Source organism: Protomyctophum bolini (assembly GCF_963924005.1).
Source record: "Protomyctophum bolini genome assembly, chromosome: 20".
NCBI classification, from domain to species: domain Eukaryota; kingdom Metazoa; phylum Chordata; class Actinopteri; order Myctophiformes; family Myctophidae; genus Protomyctophum; species Protomyctophum bolini.
In genome coordinates, this window is record NC_137881.1 from 36,403,101 (window position 1) to 36,409,733 (window position 6,633).

Below are 6,633 nucleotides of genomic sequence, written 5' to 3' on the forward strand. Positions count from 1 at the left end.
TGGTGCTATAAGTTGACTAGTTGATAAAGAAGTTTTTATTTTTTATTTATTTTTTCCCAATTTTGTAGGTCTCAAGATCAGGTAGATTATAGGTATAGTCACCAATGTACACAGTTTTTAAATGTACAAATATTTATATAAAAAAAAGACTCAACTAGTAAAAATGACTAGAAGTGAATGCCCTACGCTAGGCTAGCCCAAACAAAAAAAATAGGATTGTGAAATAACAATTTAAAAAAAGATGTCTCCGGATTCCAAAATTAATGTGTTTTTTGTTTTTTTTACATGCGTAAGCTGACATTTTACATTATGTTTTACGTTGGGGGAGGTCGTTTTATTTTCCCCCTTTAGAGATGCTTGGAGGCAGCCGCCGGCAGCGCAACGATGCGAACTGCATGAGGACTGGCTTATAAATGTCAAGTGTATTTCTATATAGCCCATTTCACACGGCAAGCAAGGACTCGATGTGCTAAATGTGACTCGTGAAATAAACAAAGCTTATGCAGCGGAGGTGTTGTGATGTGGAGTGGAGTGCGACACCTAGTGGCTGAATATTAGGTGTACAGCAACTTTAATGTTATAACCTTAAGCTTGTTGTGGTCAGAGTGCCTCAGTGTCTCGTTGAAACGTCCCAACTCCAGTTGGAAATACAGCTCATTATATATACAGCATATATAATATGGAATTTGTTTTATGCAACCTCCTAAATTCGTATTATAAGATTACAAATATTTCATGCTATACATTTTTCGGAGATTAATCAAAACGTCGACTGATCATCGTCAAATTGGAGATGTGAGTCTTTTTTTTACGGGACACTGTTGGTTAAACTCAATTTATTCTCCACGTACAATGGTGTTGCTTGCCGAAAATAACTGATCTTGTCGCCAAGCCACGCCATGATGCGGTGGCGAATAAATGAAGCATTAATGTTCAGCGTGCTACATTTTGTTCACATAACAATACATGTTGTTTATTTACATAAAAATGCATATTGTTCACATAACAATACATGTTGTTTATTTACATAACAATACATATTGTTCACATAACAATACATGTTGTTTATTTACATAACAATACATATTGTTCACATAACAATACATGTTTATTTACATAACAATACATATTGTTTACATAACAATACATGTTGTTCACATAACAATACATGTTGTTCACATAACAATACATGTTTATTTTCATAACAATACATAATGTTTACATAACAATACATATTGTTCACGTAAAAATGCATGTTGTTTACATGTCAATGCATATTGTTTACATAACAATGCAACATATTTACACAACAATATGCATTGTTTACGTAACATCACATATTGTTTGCATAGCAATACATTGTTTACAAAACAATGCATGTTGTTTACATGACACTATATGAAAATATCAATACATGTTGTTTGCATAATGACATGTTTACGTAACAGCATTTCAGTGCATTTTGTTGCATGTTGCTGCTGGATGTTCGTTCAGACTCTCTCTCACACACACACACACACACACACACACACACAATAACACGGATTGGCAATTCCGTACAGACACTTCTATAAAAAACCAAAATCCGTACATATTACACTACCACTAGTTTGACTGCGACGGAGGCGTGGCTTTCATTGTGTTTTTTGTTTTTTTTACATGCGTAAGCTGACATTTTACATTATGTTTTACGTTGGGGGAGGTCGTTTTATTTTCCCCCTTTAGAGATGCTTGGAGGCAGCCGCCGGCAGCGCAACGATGCGAACTGCATGAGGACTGGCTTATAAATGTCAAGTGTATTTCTATATAGCCCATTTCACACGGCAAGCAAGGACTCAATGTGCTAAATGTGACTCGTGAAATAAACAAAGCTTATGCAGCGGAGGTGTTGTGATGTCGAGTGGAGTGCGACACCTAGTGGCTGAATATTAGGTGTACAGCAACTTTAATGTTATAACCTTAAGCTTGTTGTGGTCAGAGTGCCTCAGTGTCTCGTTGAAACGTCCCAACTCCAGTTGGAAATACAGCTCATTATATATACAGCATATATAATATGGAATACATTTGTTTTATGCAACCTCCTAAATTCGTATTATAAGATTACATGGCAACGCGAGTGAAACACAGGGGCAATCTCCCGTTGGCCGAGAGGTTGGAACTCACGGGCCAATGGGAGCCTGCATGCTTTTGGGCGGCCAATAAGGGCAGGGGTAAAACAGAGAGAATTGTTCCGGATCCTGCGCGCAAGAGCGGGGTCATTCAACAGTGTACCAGTTTCATTAAAAAAATCTGTTATATCCGCTAATCCTTCATTATAACGAATCTTACTAGCGAGTAGAAAGCTTGGTTTGCTTCCATCCAAATAATCAGACTGTTTAGCTCTATGCACCAGAAATTCTGAGCGTTTTGTAATTAATGTATTTAATTCAGATGTGGTCTTAACTAATTGTCGTTCTCTTTCTCTATTAAAGTTATTCTGTTGTTCCTCAATTAATTTTGACTGAATATGTTCCAAGTCTGATATAGTTTTTAATTGTCTCCTATTCACACCTGACGAAAATGCTATAGATTTATTCCTAATGAAACCTTTGATGGCGTTCCAAACGTATCTTATATCTGTGACCGAGCCCCTATTTATCCCTACAAATTCTGCTAGTCCCTGTTTAAATTGTTCACAGGGTGCCCTTTTAGGTGAGTTGGTCGGGTTAAATTAAAATGTATTAGCGTGGTGGTCTGAAAGAGACATATGTATGATTCTAACGCTTTTTACGAAATGTAAAAGACCTGAGGACACTAAAATGACATCGATCCTACTAAAAGTCTGGTGTCTTGCATAAAAGTATGTGTACTCTTTTTTATCAGGGTTTTTAGATCTCCAAACATCTGTTATAATAAAGTGTTGAGCTAGATTGCATAGTGCTGTATTGGAGAGTGAGTTAATAGTAGTGTTGTTGGATCTGTCCCACCTATTATTAAATACAGCATTGAAGTCTGAACCGAGGATAATTTGGTACCCTGTCATGTCTACCATATAGTTGGATAATGATTCATAAAATAGAGGTTCATAAGAGTTTGGGGCATACACATTCACCAACGCAATTTTCTGACCACCAAATGTTCCTTTTACATAAGTTATTCTACCCTCTTGGTCTCCACCCTTATCCAAGATATTCAATTTAAGGCCTTTACGTGCAATTATGATAACACCTTTTGATTTATTGTTGGCTGATGAGTATCAAACCACATTGTAATTAGAGTTTTCAATTCTAAATATATCTTGTTCCATAACATGTGTTTCTTGAAGTAAAGCAATATCTGCCCCCTTTCTATGAATAGCCCTAACATCTAAACAACTAGAAATCTTTACTGCTGTATTAAGGCCTCGCACATTCCATGAAAAATTAACTAGCTTAGCCATTGATAAGTCCAGCCGCAATTCTTAAACAAACTCTAAGTAGAATAAAGTTTTGTTTTGTTTTGTTTTTCTTTCTTCATCATTTTAGAAATTATACCTTGGACTGTACCTATGTTCCCTCAGCCCTATGTTCCCTCGGGTCCGCGTCAATACTACCGACGGTCTGATCGACAACCTACCTCAAACCCTCACCCTAACCCTAACCTCCCCCTAACCTTTACCCTAACCCTAACCAACTCCGATACAACGTCCTAACCCTAACGCCCTGAACCTAAAACCTACTCTTAACCCTACTCTAACCCCCCCCCCCCCCCCCCCTCCGTGGGACCGCCTGTAGGAGAATCGTGTCTGGTCTGGTCCGAAACACGATGTGATCACAGGTAAACCACTGACGAATGTGATTTTGCATTGACACCCATTTGACCTTAACACAGGCCTAGGGTCTCCCGTTTCTCCATGAAAATCCTCCTTGAAATACTAGTCCCCTCCCCACCTTATATCCCAGTTTAAACATGGAGCCGGGACGTCCCCTTTGCCTTCACTCTGGCTACTAATACTAATATTGGAAACTCAAAATAACAACAAATCGGTTCCTTTCCCCACTCAACAAATACCTTCTGGAAACTACAGGCAACAGAAACACACTTTACTGTCCTCTTTGCTTCTCTATGGTGTGGACTGGGATGTGTGTTTTCTATACTCTTCCTTGTGACTTCATACCTTCGCTACACAGCAAGACCCGATGACGGGCAACTTTCAGATATGTTTGTAGTACAAATGTACCCTATTTGAAGAATTCTATACTACGAGTCTATACCACTAGTTTATTTGTCTCCATCTATAACCAATACCATACTACTGCTGGATTCTGGATTCACATGGGGTGGATAAGGATCCACCCTTATGACCTGTCAAAACTGGACATCTCTCTCCCCTACGCGTGCTTGTAGATCGGCTGTTTTTGCTCTCAGACTTCCCCATCCACAACCACTGCTGGACTCAGGATTCCCACTACTCTCCCCTGTAAAATTAATTTCAATTAATTCACTCTATTTAATTTACTCTATTTAAAAGAAAAAAGTCCCCCCTCTGCACCATAATGGAGCAGCTCAAAGGATTCTCACAACAAGGACTTTCCACTTCGGCCCCCTTGTGGCGACATCTCACCCCCTTGCGCGTGCCGATAGATCAGTTATTTTCGATCTCAAATGTCTCCATTCATAACCATACTACTACTGGATTCCGGATTCACACGGGGCCTTATCCACCTCCATGACCTGTTATAACTGGACATCTCACTCCCCTGCACGTGCCGGTAGATCAGCTAATTTCGCTCTCAAATGTCTCCATCTATAACCATACTACTGCTGGATTCTGGATTCACACTGGGCCTTATCCACCCCTATGACCTGTTACTCCTAGACATTTCACCCTCATGCGCGTGCTAGTATATCAGCTATTTTCCCTCTCAAATGTCTCCATCTATAACCATACTACTACTGGATTCACATGGGGCCTTATCCACCCTAATGACCTGTCAAAACTGGACATCTCTCTCCCCTACGCGTGCTTGTAGATCGGCTGGTTTTGCTCTCGGTCTGACTCAATTCACTCTATTTAAGTCACCCGGTTTAAATTAAATTAAATTGAAAAAGAAAAGGACTCGCAGATCGGCCTTCTTGCTCTCGGACTGGACTCAGGACTCCCACTGAACTAGTGGGATGAGGCTAGGTGCCGCTGCGCGGCACCTCAGATTATATATATATTTTTTTTCCGCTCTCATTCTGGTGTCCAGGCGCTGACAGGCAGGCGGGCTCTCTGTCAGTTCCGTTTCCATTTAGATCAGTGGCCGGTTGGTCTCAACTACCACTTTTCTGTTTTACCCCGGTTTTCCTACGGAATAGCTCTCTGAATAAACACCTACCCAGCCCAACGATGACATGATGAGCACAGAGCACCCCCTCCGTCGGTTCCTTTTTACCCTTTGAGACCCCTTCTCACTCCCCTGCGCGTGCCGGTAGATCAGCTATTTTCTCTCTCAAATGTCTCCATCTATAACCATACTACTGCTGGATTAACACGAGGCCTTATCCACCTCTATGACCTGTTACTCTCCTTTCCCTAACCCCAACCCCTCGCCTGGAAAAATTTGACTGGTGTTTAGGGTCTGACAGGCAGGGGAAGTTCTGTTAGTAGACATGTGTATTGCCGTGCACTCAGTTCCGTCCCCATTAGATCAGTGGTCGGTTGGTCTCACTTACGATTGCTCTGTCTCCTCCGGTTTTCCGACGGAATATCTCTCCGACAATCCCCTACCCGCCTAACAATGACATGGTGAACGCAGAAGGCCCCCTCAGTCAGGTCCCTATTCACCTATCATAGAATACCTCCCTCTCTGCCTCTCATATCAACAGATTCACTGATTGACTTCTTATAGATGGCTCTCATTGAGATCTGCAGGCGCACCTCTGTACTTTGCCCGACTTCTCTTAACTTGCCTGTTTGGGACCTTCTATACTCTGTTCACCTTAGAGCTGCTCTCTGATTGGCTGAAACACCAGCAGGGTGGATCCTAGCTGACCTGCCTCCTGCAGCCCTCTCTCTAATTTCCCTCATTCAGTTCAGAGCCCTGACATGCTTAGACCTCTCATGGAGTGAAAAACAATAATATCACTGATTCCTCTCAAGAGTGGCTGACAGGTTCCAGCAAACCTACTGTTTCTACATCTCAGGTATTAGTCCAGGCATTCTAGCTCATTTGGGACCTACAATCAAAAGTAATTGTAACAAAAGATTTTTTTTCACAGATCATTTCTATGAAGTCTCCAGAACAACATACTAAAAGTCCCAAGAAATCCCAGTTGGGGAAATATGTTTAATTGGCATCAATTGAAGATGTCCGCCAATAAGACTATTCTCAAAAACTGCATAGTCAATTACCAATCTTGGAATAAATTCCTTACCAATAAGTAATTGAAACAGATTTTTTTTTCACAGAAGTCTCCAGAACAACATATCAAAAGTCCCAAGAAATCGTAATTGTAGAAATAGGTTAAATTGGCATCAATCCAAAATAGCCGCCAACTGGGACTATTATGAGAAAAATGGCCAATCTTGGAATAAATTCCTGACCAAGAGTTAATTGTAACAGATTTTTTTTCTTCACAGACCATTTCTATGAAGTCTCCAGAACAACATACTAAAAGTCCCAAGAAATC